The sequence below is a fragment of the Narcine bancroftii genome, chromosome 6 (assembly GCF_036971445.1).
Source record: "Narcine bancroftii isolate sNarBan1 chromosome 6, sNarBan1.hap1, whole genome shotgun sequence".
Classification (NCBI taxonomy): Eukaryota; Metazoa; Chordata; class Chondrichthyes; order Torpediniformes; family Narcinidae; genus Narcine; species Narcine bancroftii.
In genome coordinates, this window is record NC_091474.1 from 28,422,671 (window position 1) to 28,437,304 (window position 14,634).

The following is a 14,634-nucleotide window of genomic DNA, read 5'->3' on the forward strand; positions in this document are numbered from 1 at the left end:
GGGCGCAAGTGTGGCACCCCCTGCGGCCACAGGGAAAGGTGCTGGGGGTAGGGTGTGGTGGGGAAGAGAGATGAGTGCATGTGGGAGTCATAGAGGGATTGGTCCCAAAGGAAGCAGAGAGGGGAGGCGAGGGGAAGATGTCCAGTAGTGGGATCCTGTTGTAAGTGTGGGAAATTCCAGAGGATGCGGAGGCTGGTGGGGGTGGGAGAGGGGGGTGTATAAAGCACACTCTTTGACCTGCTGAGTGTCTCCAGCATTGTGTTCAACCAAGGTGTCTGCAGACTCTCGTGTTTTACTGCTGTCATCTATCTCTACCTCCTGCCAAACCGGCTGAGTTCCTCCAGCATTTTAACGCTAGTTTAACACATTTGGCTTTCAGATCCTTACAGCCTGATCCCCTGACGACAACTTTGATTTGGTCACGCTGATTCCACCTCACTCTCCAAGGGTCATTCACACTCGTCTGCACTTACCACACTGGCATTTGCATCGAGACAGGGGAAATACTCAACAGGCCAGACAGTATCCAGAGAGAGAGAGAGAGAGAGAGAGAGAAGGGTGGGGGGAGTGAGGAGGAGGAGGAGAAGAGAGGGGGAGGAGAAGAGAGGGGGAGGGGGCGGTGTAATGTTTCACGGAGGCTGTGATGCGCGCCCACTGACCTGAATCGTTGGCAGTCTCTCTGCCCACAGACGCTGCCTGACCTGTGGGTTCCTGCCCGACCCAAGTTCGTTTCAGACCCGCAGCGCCTGCAGCGTTGTGCACACTCCCTCCTGTCCACACGTCTCCAACATCCTCGGACACGCCACGCACTCGCCCTCCTCACCCACACGGACACGCACCCCACACTTGCTCGCACGCCCCAGCCGGCGACCACTCACCGGGGAGCGCTGGGCTCCGCAGCCCCGCCGCCAGCGGCTCTTTTCCGGCCGCAGACCGGGCCACCGCGTCCCGCACCCGGTCCCGGAGCCGAACCGAGCGGAGAGTGTAGTGGAGGAAGAGGAAGTGAACGGCGGTGTGCAGTACTGCGCTGGGACTGCGGGGGCACAGGATCACTGCCACACATACTCACTGACACACACAGTCACACTCACACAGTCACACTCACATACTGTCACACTCACACACTGCCCCATCTTTGGCTTGGCTTCGCGGACGAAGATTTATGGAGGGGGTAAAAAGTCCACGTCAGCTGCAGGCTCGTTTGTGGCTGACCAGTCCGATGCGGGACAGGCAGACACGATTGCAGCGGTTGCAGGGGAAAATTGGTTGGTTGGGGTTGGGTGTTGGGTTTTTCCTCCTTTGCCTTTTGTCAGTGAGGTGGGCTCTGCGGTCTTCTTCAAAGGAGGTTGCTGCCCGCCAAACTGTGAGGCGCCAAGATGCACGGTTTGAGGCGTTATCAGCCCACTGGCGGTGGTCAATGTGGCAGGCACCAAGAGATTTCTTTAGGCAGTCCTTGTACCTTTTCTTTGGTGCACCTCTGTCACGGTGGCCAGTGGAGAGCTCGCCATATAATACGATCTTGGGAAGGCGATGGTCCTCCATTCTGGAGACGTGACCCATCCAGCGCAGCTGGATCTTCAGCAGCGTGGACTCGATGCTGTCGACCTCTGCCATCTCGAGTACCTCGACGTTAGGGGTGTGAGCGCTCCAATGGATGTTGAGGATGGAGCGGAGACAACGCTGGTGGAAGCGTTCTAGGAGCCGTAGGTGGTGCCGGTAGAGGACCCATGATTCGGAGCCGAACAGGAGTGTGGGTATGACAACGGCTCTGTATACGCTTATCTTTGTGAGGTTTTTCAGTTGGTTGTTTTTCCAGACTCTTTTGTGTAGTCTTCCAAAGGCGCTATTTGCCTTGGCGAGTCTGTTGTCTATCTCATTGTCGATCCTTGCATCTGATGAAATGGTGCAGCCGAGATAGGTAAACTGGTTGACCGTTTTGCCCCATACACTCACACTGTCACACACATACTGTCACACTCACACACTGCCCCATACACTCACATTCACACTGTCACACACATACTGTCACACTCACACACTGCCCCATACACTCACACTCACACTGTCACACATACTGTCACACTCACACACTGCCCCATACACTCACACTCACACTGTCACACACATACTGTCACACTCACACACTGCCCCATACACTCACATTCACACTGTCACACACATACTGTCACACTCACACACTGCCCCATACACTCACACTCACACTGTCACACACATACTGTCACACTCACACACTGCCCCATACACTCACACTCACACTGTCACACACATACTGTCACACTCACACACTGCCCCATACACTCACACTCACACTGTCACACACATACTGTCACACTCACACACTGCCCCATACACTCACATTCACACTGTCACACACATACTGTCACACTCACACACTGCCCCATACACTCACACTCACACTGTCACACACATACTGTCACACTCACACACTGCCCCATACACTCACACTCACACTGTCACACACATACTGTCACACTCACACACTGCCCCATACACTCACACTCACACTGTCACACACATACTGTCACACTCACACATTGCCCCATACACTCACATTCACACTGTCACACACATACTGTCACACTCACACATTGCCCCATATACTCACACTCACACTGTCACACACATACTGTCACACTCACACACTGCCCCATACACTCACACTCACACTGTCACACACATACTGTCACACTCACACACTGCCCCATACACTCACATTCACACTGTCACACACATACTGTCACACTCACACACTGCCCCATACACTCACATTCACACTGTCACACACATACTGTCACACTCACACACTGCCCCATACACTCACACTCACACTGTCACACACATACTGTCACACTCACACACTGCCCCATACACTCACACTCACACTGTCACACACATACTGTCACACTCACACACTGCCCCATACACTCACACTCACACTGTCACACACATACTGTCACACTCACACACTGCCCCATACACTCACACTCACACTGTCACACACATACTGTCACACTCACACACTGCCCCATACACTCACACTCACACTGTCACACACATACTGTCACACTCACACACTTCCCCATACACTCACACTCACACTGTCACACACATACTGTCACACTCACACACTGCCCCATACACTCACACTCACACTGTCACACACATACTGTCACACTCACACACTGCCCCATACACTCACACTCACACTGTCACACACATACTGTCACACTCACACACTGCCCCATACACTCACATTCACACTGTCACACACATACTGTCACACTCACACACTGCCCCATACACTCACACTCACACTGTCACACACATACTGTCACACTCACACACTGCCCCATACACTCACACTCACACTGTCACACACATACTGTCACACTCACACACTGCCCCATACACTCACACTCACACTGTCACACACATACTGTCACACTCACACACTGCCCCATACACTCACACTCACACTGTCACACACATACTGTCACACTCACACACTGCCCCATACACTCACACTCACACTGTCACACACATACTGTCACACTCACACACTGCCCCATACACTCACATTCACACTGTCACACACATACTGTCACACTCACACACTGCCCCATACACTCACACTGTCACACACATACTGTCACACTCACACACTGCCCCATACACTCACACTCACACTGTCACACACATACTGTCACACTCACACACTGCCCCATACACTCACATTCACACTGTCACACACATACTGTCACACTCACACACTGCCCCATACACTCACACTGTCACACACATACTGTCACACTCACACACTGCCCCATACACTCACACTCACACTGTCACACACATACTGTCACACTCACACACTGCCCCATACACTCACACTCACACTGTCACACACATACTGTCACACTCACACACTGCCCCATACACTCACACTCACACTGTCACACACATACTGTCACACTCACACACACACACACACACACACACACAAACTGTCACACTCACACAGCCACTGTCACATACATTCATCTCACACTCACTGTCACACACATACGGTCACACTCACACACAGTCACAATGCAACCTACTGTCACATTCACTCACACACTGTCACACATACATTGACACACATAGACATACTCAAAATTTCTGTCATTTGTTGAGACCCTCACACAACTGCCACACAGTGTTTAAACACACATTCAGCCTGACACACTGACTACTGACACAACGCAAAACAAGTTCACTGTGAAATACTGGGGGCCACTCACAGATATTGATATAATCAGATAAACTGACCCACGCACACACATTGTGATGCACACACTGGAAATACGCTGACACTGGTGCACACACACAAACACCATGACACTCTGGCACACACACTGACACATTCACACTGAACACACATTGTCACACACTCACAATGTGCAATGTGATGTTGGGGTGCATGTGCAGATTTGGAAGGCTGTGACAAGTGGTGTACCCCCAGAATCGAGGCTGACACCTCGTAGTCTATGATGTATGCAGACTCCAAGGAAATAAGCACTTCCTGTTCTCTCTCTCTTTGGGCTATCCAGCACCTTGATCATCTCTCCTCAGTCTCATCACTGGCCAAGCCCTTGTGAAGGAGGGAATGGCCTTTGAGCTGCATCCTGATTCTCCTGATCTTCGAAGACACATCTCCGACATTCCAGGCTGTGGCCCAAGTGCTCCTTGAAGAGGATTTTGTGCTGGAGCACACACATGGTCCCTGACCTGCTGTGTTTTAAATCTCCGATCTTGTTTTTGGAAACACACACCCTATTCCCGTCCTGCCTCACCCAGAATGAGTCAGCGTTTGTCTCACTGAGCTGGAGTGGAAGTAGATCACCCTCGATTCTGCAGGGAAGCTGAGAAGGAGGGGAGGCAGAGTTAACGAGAAGCTAATCCAGCTTCTCGGTCTCTCTCTCTCTCTGCAGATGCCTCCTGACCGGCCAAGCAGTTCCAGTGCATTCTGATTCTGCCTCTGAATTCCAGCATCTGTGAAGTTTTGTCATGGAGATGCACAGCACAGGAATAGGGCCAACTTTGACCCTGATGACCATTTGCCAGCCCCTGGTCTGAGGGAGTCCTTGCTGAGAGGGTCAGAACTGCAGGAGGTGGGGGACACGAGGAACAGAAAGTTAGGTGAGATACAAAGCAGAGGACATGGGTCTGGTGGAACACTGTATTGCAGTCATGGTACTGGTTGACCTGCCCCCAATACTGTAACTCCTCCTCATCCAAGATCCTTAATAAAGGTGGTATCATCCAATCCCCTCCCTTGGTACTGCCTTGGAATCGGGCCAACAGCATGTAAGATATGACTGTAAGTTTATAGTGATTAAAGCCTATTAATCTGGCCTATATGGTCTAATTGATAGTGCTACAATATAATCACTATACCTATGTGCCATGGTCAAAGTTATTTGAGCAGAGAAGCTGGACACTGACCCCAAGGATTCAGAGACCTCCAGGACGACATTGATAGAGACCTACTATTTGCACAGGTAATATCAGGTCCCAAAGAACATGATCTATGCCAGATACCTCCTGGGCAGCCGTCAACAAGCACCTGGTGAGTCCGTAGGTGAATACATTTGAGCTTTGGGGGAGCTGGGGAGAGCTTGTGGCTGCCCCGATGTTACAAGATCTGTCTACCAGGAGGAACTGTTCAACACGTGTGGCCGACCTCAGGTCTGATCATTATCAGGCAAAGGCTCCTGGAGAAGGGCGATTGGAACCTGCAGGACGTGGCTGATCTTGCAAAGGCATCAGAGACGGCCCAACAGTTTACTCCACTGGCAGCGCAGTCCCCATGTGGGGAGTTTCGGTGCCGCCATCTTGGGGCTCCAAACTACAGCTGCTATTGCCGAGCACCCAAAGTGTATTACTGCGGCCAGACAAAGCACCAGTGGAAAAGCTGCCCTGCTAAAAGCATGACCTGTTCCAGTTGTGGAAGAAAAGGACATTACATATGGGTATATAGGTCCAGACTTTCCCCTTGCGAACAGCAACCATCACTTTTGGCTGCGGAAACCCGCATGGCGGAAGCCCGAGCATAACAGCCAGGGTCAACATCACTTCTGGTGGCGACCACGTGTGAACCATTGGGGCAGCCATCTTTAGGGTGGCCGTCTTGGTGAATGCTGACTTGTACATTCAATAGCAACGAGTAGACAACAAACTGATGCTAGCATCCATCATTCTGGATCAGAGCAGCCCACACTAATTAGCAAAGTCTACCATGGACATTCAGATGGTGGTGGTAAAGAGCGGAGAGAAGCACAGTATGGTCATAGACCAGACCATCAACCAGTTCACCCTCTTGGACACCTACCCCCTTCCCCGCATTGCCGACATGGTAAATGAGATTGCCCAATACTGGGTCTTCTGCATGTGCTTGTACATTTGTTTGTGTGTGTGTGTGTGTGTGTGTGTGTGTGTGTGTGTGTGTGTGTGCGCGCTTGCAGATGTGCTTGTGTTCATGTGTGTGTATCTGTGTGTGTGTGAGGTGTGTATCAGTGTGTATGTGGTGTGCATGTGCATCTTTGTGATGTGTGTGTGTCTGAGTGTGTGTCTGAGTGTGCGTGTGTGTGTGTGCATGCATGTGTGTATGTGTGTGTGTGTGTGTGTGTGATTCCCTGGGCAACTTTCCCTCAGGGCCAAGTGTAGATCTTCTGTTACAATTGATCTGTTCAGATATTGCTTCTCGGATCCGCTGAACTTGTACCTCACATTACACAGGTATACCGTAGAGAGCATTCTGACTGGTTGTATCACTATGTGGTGCCAATGCCCAGGACAGGAAAAGACTAGAGAGAGTTGTGAACATGGCCAGCGACATCATGGGACATCTACAAGAGGTGGTGTCTGAACAAAGCAACCTCTATTCTGAAGGACCGCCACCACCCAGGCCATACCCTCTTCACACTGCTACCTTCAGGAAGGAGGTACAGGAGCTTGAAGATGAACACCCAATGGCATAAGGACAGCTTCTTCCCCTCCACCATCAGATTTCTGAACAATGAACCACAAATACAATCTCACTTTTTTTCTCTTCTTTTGCACTAATTTATTTAGTTTTTAAAATGGTGTATATGAAAATGTAACCTGCAGCAATTTTGCACTTGTAATGGACAAATTTTGTGACATGTTCAACACAATAAATTGTGATTCTGGTAAATGTTGCTGTTCATCATTGCTGAGACCAAATCCAAGTAGCACTGTGGAACACCTTCTGCAGAACAAACCTGTGCTGAGAAATAAACTTAAACTCGTACCAAGAAATACTCCTCAGTCATCTGAGAAATGCAAACCTTCTCCATTTCTGACGGTCACAGTGCGGCACTGTTTGAGTGCGACGTGTGCTGCAATATCGGAAATGCCCAGAGGAGGGCAGCAAGAGCACACCCCAACCTCCCTCCATCTCTGGTCCCACTCACCCTGGGAAGAGCTTTGGGATCAGTTTCATTCCAAAGGGCAGGCTTCCTCCTCTCTACCTTGGCCTGCAATCTCCTTCCTTCTTTGAGTGGTTTGTTCAAGGAGAGAGGAAGGAGTTTTAAAAGAAACCCGAGGGTTAAGTTGTTTTACAGAACATGGTTGATATCTGGAACTTTCAGTCAGATATAATCACGACATCCCAGAGCCCTAGAGTTCTGGAGCCCTAAAACAGACTTTTGGCCCCTTAACCTAGTTTGACTTGTAGAGAAATAGATTGGAGGTCAATTCAGAGGACCATAAGTGTGGCAGAGAGGATCACTCTCCCCCCACACCCCCCTCCCATTGACAAGATCTACCAGGATCATTTGTCTGAAGAGGGCATGCAAAGCCATTGAGAACCCCTACCACCCTGCCCACAGCATTTTTCAGCTGCTCCCATCGGGGAAAAGATATTGGAATATCTGGGCTAGAACCACCAGGCTGAGAAACAGCTTCTTCCCACGGGCAGTGAGAATGCTGAATGTCCAAAGGAACTGCTCACACTGACCATCTGAGACTCTCGTATACATAAAACAAAATCTATCAATTTATTTATTTATTTATTTGTATTTATGAATACTTGTCCTGCATATGTATTGTCTGTCTATGAGTGTGTTATGTCTGATTGTGTGTCTGCATGTTTTGCACTGAGGACCGGAGAACGCTGTTTCATCGGATTGTACTTGTACAATCAGGTGACAACAAACTTGACTTGATTTGCCTGTATTCAGCCCATATCCCTTTAAACCTTCCCTCTCCATGGAATAAAATGTTCTTTTAAATGTTGCAATTATCTCCACCTCTACTCTCCCCACTGGCAGCCTGTTCCACACATTGAACACCCTCTGTGTGGAAGATGTGCCCCTCGGGTCCCTTTTAAATCTTCTCCTCTCATGGCATGGCTAGCGTAGCGGTTAGTGCAACGCTCTTACAGCACTAGTGATTGGGACCGGGGTTCAAATCCTGCGCTCTCTGTAAGGAATTTATACGTTCTCCCCGGGTTTCCCCTGGGGCTCCAGTTTCATCCCACCATGGGAAACATACCAGGGTTGTAGGTCAATTTGGTGTAATTGAGCGGAGCAGGCTCGTGGGGTGAAAGGGCCTGTTACTCTGTTGTATGTCTAAATTTAAATTTAAATTTGAACTTTAAAATTCACCTTACTGCTGTGCCCTCTAGTTTTAGACTCTCCTCCTATGACCATCCACCTTCTCAATGCCTCCCATGCTGTATTAACCTTAATATGTTGACGAGAGCAACATAGGGAAGAGTTAGATTGTTGTGGAGTAGGGTTCCATAGGTCAGCACAACATTGTAGGCCGAAGGGCCTAGATTGGCTGCAGTTGCTACCTTTACGGAATCATTTGAGTGGAATATTTGCTGGTTGTGAAACATCCCGAGCACCATACTCTCAACTCTGAGGAGACGAGCCCAGTTTTGATGCAGTAGGAAGGATGAGATTACTCTGGAATGGGTGCGGAAAAGATTCACAGAACGTTTAATAGGAACATAGGAACATAGGAAGTAGGAACAGGAGTAGGCCAAAAATGGCCCATCGAGCCTGCTCCGCCATTCAATATGATCATGGCTGATCTAATTTATGACCTAACTCCACCTACCTGCCTTCTCCCCATATCCCCTAATTCCTCTATCATGTAAAAATTTATCTAACTGAATTTTAAATATGTTTAATGAGGCAGCCTCAACCACTTCCCTGGTTAGAGAATTCCAAACATTCACTACTCTCTGGGAAAAACTATTTTTCCTCAACTCTGTCCTAAATCTACTCCCCCGAATCTTGAGACTGTGTCCTCTCATTTTAGTTTCCCCGGCCAGCTCAAAAAACCTTCCTACATCTATCCTATCCATACCCTTCATAATCCTATATGTTTCTATAAGATCTCCTCTCATTCTTCTGAACTCAAGCGAATACAATCCTAGATGATTTAATCTTTCATCATAAGTCAACCCCTTCATCCCAGGGATCAACCTAGTAAACCTCCTCTGGACCGTCTCCAAAGCCAGTATATTCTTCCTCAAATATGGAGACCAGAACTGGACACAGTACTCCAGGTGCGGTCTCACCAGTACCTTATACAGTTGCAACATTACCTCCCTACTCCTGAATTCAATTCCTCTAGCGATGAAGGCCAACATTCCATTTGCCTTCTTAATCACCTGCTGCACCTGCAACCTAACTTTTTGCGATTCATGCACAAGCACTCCCAAGTCCCTCTGCACAACAGCATGCTGTAGTTTTTCACTCTTTAAATAATATTCAGCTCTTTTATTTTTCTTGTCAAAGTGGATAACCTCACACTTACTAACGTTGTACTCCATCTGCCAGACCTTTGCCCACTCAACCAGCTTAACTATATCCCTCTGCAGACTCTCCACATCCTCATTACAATGTGCTCTTCCACTCAATTTGGTGTCATCCGCAAACTTGGCTACACCACATTTTGTCCCCTCCTCCAAGTCATCAATGTAAATGATGAACAGTTGTGGGCCTAACACCAACCCCTGCGGCACCCCACTTACCACTCTCTGCCAACTTGAAAAACTCCCATTTATCCCGACTCTCTGCCTCCTGTCAGACAACCAATTTTCAATCCAGGCCAATATACTTCCCCGGTCTCCACTTTCCTGTAACTTACTGATAAGTCTCTTGTGCGGCACCTTATCAAATGCTTTCTGGAAATCCAAATATACAACATCAATCTGTTCCCCTCCATCCACCGCATCCATTATATCCTCAAAGAATCCTAACAAGTTTGTCAAACAAGATCTTCCCTTTCTAAAATCATGCTGCGTCTGCCTGATTGAATCCTTACCTTCCAAAAGTTTCACTATTTCATCTTTAATGACGGCTTCAAGCATTTTTCCAATTACAGACGTCAAGCTAATTGGCCGATAATTTCCAGTCTTCTGCCTACATCCCTTCTTAAAAAGTGGCGTGACATTTGCTGTCTTCCAGTCTGCTGGGACCTGCCCAGAATCCAAGGAATTTTGGTATATGACCACCAATGCATCAACTCTAACTTCTGCCATTTCCTTCAGAACCCTTGGATGCATATCATCAGGACCAGGTGATTTGTCTGGCTTTAGTCCCATTAGTTTCTCCATCACTACTTCCTTTGTATAATAAATGTCGGTGCTGCCGAGCTGCTGTAACAGCAGTGTTGCCCCTGGTGCGGACCCAGGGATGGCGGGGAGTGGAGACACAGACTCCCACACAGAGTTCTACTCTCTAGTTCGACAGCACATGGCTCCGTACAGGCTTTAAGCGGCCTGTTAAAGGAGCCAATGGGTGGTTTATTTTAAAATCCTGCGATTGCTGTGTCTGGGCCCAAGATGGCGGCAGCAGTGATGATCAGCTGTGGCCTCGAGGGGTTACAGACTCCAGGGAAGCAGAGGACTGGCCTGGGGGAGAACATCTCTAGTTTGAGAAGGAGAAGCAGAGGAGATGACCCATGGGATGGCAGTCATGGCAGCGGACCATTGAGGGGTGTCTGAGGCTGAAGAACACACAGGCGACAGGCAGGCTGTTGACAACTCGAGGCGAGGAACTCATGCAGGCCGCAAGGACCATCAGCACTGTTCCTGTCCCTTTTTTTTCACACGGATAAATGTGAATATTTATTACCTAATTTTTAAGAGTATTTGTTGTCTTTTTAAATCAATCACAGCAAAATCCCCATTATCCAAGCATTGAAGCAAACAGCAACCTCAAAGAACCAAGAAAATTGCGGAAAATACAGAAGTTTAAAATTGGCACATCTCGCCAATCGTGCCACATGCAATCTCAAGCAACTGGAAAATTCACTTATCCAGCACCTACCAATCCCCATAGATGCTGGATCAGGAGGGTTTTACTGTAATTGTACAGTATGTAGTTGTTCTTGTCATTTATATTTTACAATGTATCCTGTAAGAATCTGGGTATTAAGCACATTGTACAATGTGTATGACAATAAACTCACCATCATGAGGTTCCATCTTTTTCTCCCACTGATGCTGCTCGACCCACTGAATTTCTTCAGCAGATAATTTGTTCCACTGGAACGCTTATTAATCTGCCATGGGAACATTTAAATAAAAAGTGAAATAGAAGAATGTTGTCTGGAAGGGCTGAGGGTGCCAGATTATCAGAATAGACCCGCTCTGTGAGCGCTCTCGAACTTTCTGAGCACAGGCTGCTGACAAAAGGAAACTGGTTCCTCCTCCTGGATCATCTCCCTTCAGGACGAATCTGTGAACTACTGCTTTTTGCTTCCAATTTGTGACTTCCATTTGAAGTGTGTCACTCTTTTCACTTTGCAAGTTGAAATTCAGAGCACAAGGAGATGGAGTTCACAGCACAGATAGATTTTCAGAGAGGGGTGAGAACCTCCCGGGAACTGTAAAAGGTTTTTAATGGAGACACACAAGCTGAAGAATTCTCCAGGTTCACATTTCTGAAGTTCAGAATAAAATTCTGCTCACGTAAATTCTCAAGAAACAAGAAACCTCACGTCAGAGCTTTGTTAGAAGCTGGGTCATTTTCTCACCTGGGACCCAGTCTCAATTTTCTTCACACAACAATGAATCAGTGGCTTGGTTGCGAGCTGGTCACTGAAATATTTCCAAATCACGTCTTGTCAAATGGAGAATTCTGGGTTAAAAAGCTGAAGGTGAATATTCTGAAGAGATTGGTGAAGGAATGCTGCCCTTCCTCCCATGATCACCCGATGTGTTTGCTTGAAGCAACGTTGTTTCTGAAACGTCTTAGATGTAGTGATTTGCTTTGCGGCTTGAGAGAAATTGGCAGGGGTTCCATTTTTCCCATCTCAAGAGAGGGCTGTACGCCTGAGGATAAATCTGTAGAACTTGATGTCACAGGGACGAATGGAAATGTGGGCTCTTCAGTCACTCAGACATCCCGAGACAGAGCAGGAGTGGGAAGTTGAGACAAGATCAAAGGTGCAGCAACTCTGAGATTTTATAGTGACCATGTTCAGGTCAATAATGTTAGTCATAGAGAAGGGCACTAGTAACAGGGAGAAGGAGAAGCAGAGGAGATGACCCTATATGGTGACCACAGTGAGGGAACAATGAGGGGGTCTGTGGTTAAAGGACGCAAACAGGCTGCGGGCTGCTGGAAACTGGCTCATGAGAGTCACGTATTGGAACCGGGAAGCGAGTGGGTGCTGAGGGCAGCAAGGGCCCCTGAAGGGTTCTGAGCACTGAAGGCTTCCTGATTGCGTCAGAAGTTTGGATCTGGAGCTCAGGTTGCCGATGGTTTAAATAGGAGTCTGTTGAGCTCCAAAGGTTGTGGGAGTGCTGGAGGTGAACCCACGGACACACAACAACTCTGGGGGGACCCTCATTTGCTTCTCTTACTCCTATTGTTAGGAGCACTAGGAAATGCTCATGGCATGTCTTTGTCTGCCTAGAGCAATTTTGTGTAATATTACATGTTCAGTGCTATTACATGACAATAAATAGTATCTGATCTGATCCTCGGTGGCCAGCTTTAAGCTCTTCAATGTCCATATCTTGTTGCACCACATTGTGGACCAATCACACAGAAGGGTCCCCCTCCCCTTGCGTCCCCCTCTTTAGTTGCCTTCCCCAGCTCGTGTAAATCACATGATTTTGGCGGTTAGTGCAAATTAATTGGCAAGGCTGTTGTTGCCAGCGCACGTCTTAGTCTGTGGGGCTTCTGCAACCATCTGAGCAGGCAGAAGGCAATTTCATGTAATGTTACATGTTCTGTACTATTACATGACAATAAAGGAATCTTGAGTAAAGATTGCAGGAGAGATGGAGATTGATGGAGTAAGTAAGTACTTTATTGTTGTTGCAAAAGAAAACAACAAAATTAAAAACATGGTACTCACAAATACAATATAAAACAATAACAACAAAAGAACAGCAGCATTAAAAACAAAATTCAAATACACTAATTGGTGGCGTTTAATTCTCAAATGGCTCTGGGATAGAAACCGTTCTTGAGTCTGTTTGTCCATGATTTAATGGACCTATTTTGACTACCCCGGGGCAATAGGTCAAACAAATGATAGCCCGGGTGAGTAGAGTCCTTAAAGATATTGGTTGCTTTCTCGATACAGCGAGATCAAAATAAATCCTCCAAAGGGGACAAGGAGTTCTACTGGGCCATATTGATAGCCCTCTGAAGATCCCTATTATATGCTGCTGCACCGCTGGCAAACTACATGGGAATGCAATAAGTTGGCACACTTTCAATAGAGCAGCGGTAGAAGGACACCAATAACTTTTCCTGTAGATTAATTTTTCTAAAGATTCTCAGGAAATGGAGACGATGATGTGCCTTCTTGACTACCGCGGTGGTATTAATAGTCCAAGAAAGATCCTCAGCCAAATACGTTCCCAGGAACGTAAAAGTCATGACCCTTTCCACACAGTCCCCATTAATATACCAATGGAGCTGGAGCCATACTGTTCCTCCTGAAATCCATTGCAAGCTCTTTCGTCTTCAAGGAATTCAATACCAGATTGTTTTGCGAGCACCACACTGACAGTCTGTGGACTTTGTCTTTATAGGCTGACTCGTCGCCCCTTGAACTGAGCCCGACCACAGTCGTGTTAATGATGATATAAGAGGGATACACGGAGACACAGTTGTAAGTGTAAAGAGAGTACAACATTGGGCTCAACACACAGCCCTGCGGGGAACCAGTGCTGGGTGTAAGAGTAGGGGAATAAAGTGTAAACGCACAACATTAAAGTGTTAAAGTGTACATACTGGTCAGAAATTGAACTATTTAGATTATTCACATAGAGTGTAATCCTTCTGCCTACTAAACCCACGTCAACCACCAAGGGCTCATTTACACTGGCATGTTTCATCCTCCCCCGACACTCAGGTCTAACCCTCACCCACACACTAGAAGTGATTAAGCCGCTGACACGCATGTCTTTGGGGCGTGGGAGGAAACCACAGCACCAGGAGAAATTTCCAAGGTCACAGGGAGAACATGCAAACTCCACACAGATCGTGCCTGAGACCATTAGACCATTCAAACATAAGACCTGAGCAGAAATAGGCTATTCAG

At 47.7% G+C, this 14,634-nt stretch overlaps 1 protein-coding gene and 1 long non-coding RNA gene across 14 annotated transcripts in view; both read left to right on the plus strand.

Annotated features, from left to right (window-relative positions):
- The window catches only part of rims4 (regulating synaptic membrane exocytosis 4), a 133,146-nt gene that overhangs the window by 27,038 nt on the left and 91,474 nt on the right, over window positions 1-14,634 (plus strand). For 6 of the 13 annotated variants that reach the window (XM_069884480.1, XM_069884474.1, XM_069884473.1 and 3 more), the window contains one exon: window positions 14,123-14,202. The exons of the other annotated variants lie outside the window; for them this stretch is intronic. The gene's annotated coding sequence lies outside the window, so the exon portion shown is untranslated. The remainder of the gene's footprint in view (window positions 1-14,122; window positions 14,203-14,634) is intronic. 13 annotated transcript variants of the gene reach the window in all.
- LOC138735885 (uncharacterized) lies at window positions 10,449-11,551 on the plus strand. Its single transcript, XR_011339988.1, has 2 exons — window positions 10,449-10,644; window positions 11,245-11,551. It is a non-coding gene; the product is annotated as an uncharacterized lncRNA (long non-coding RNA).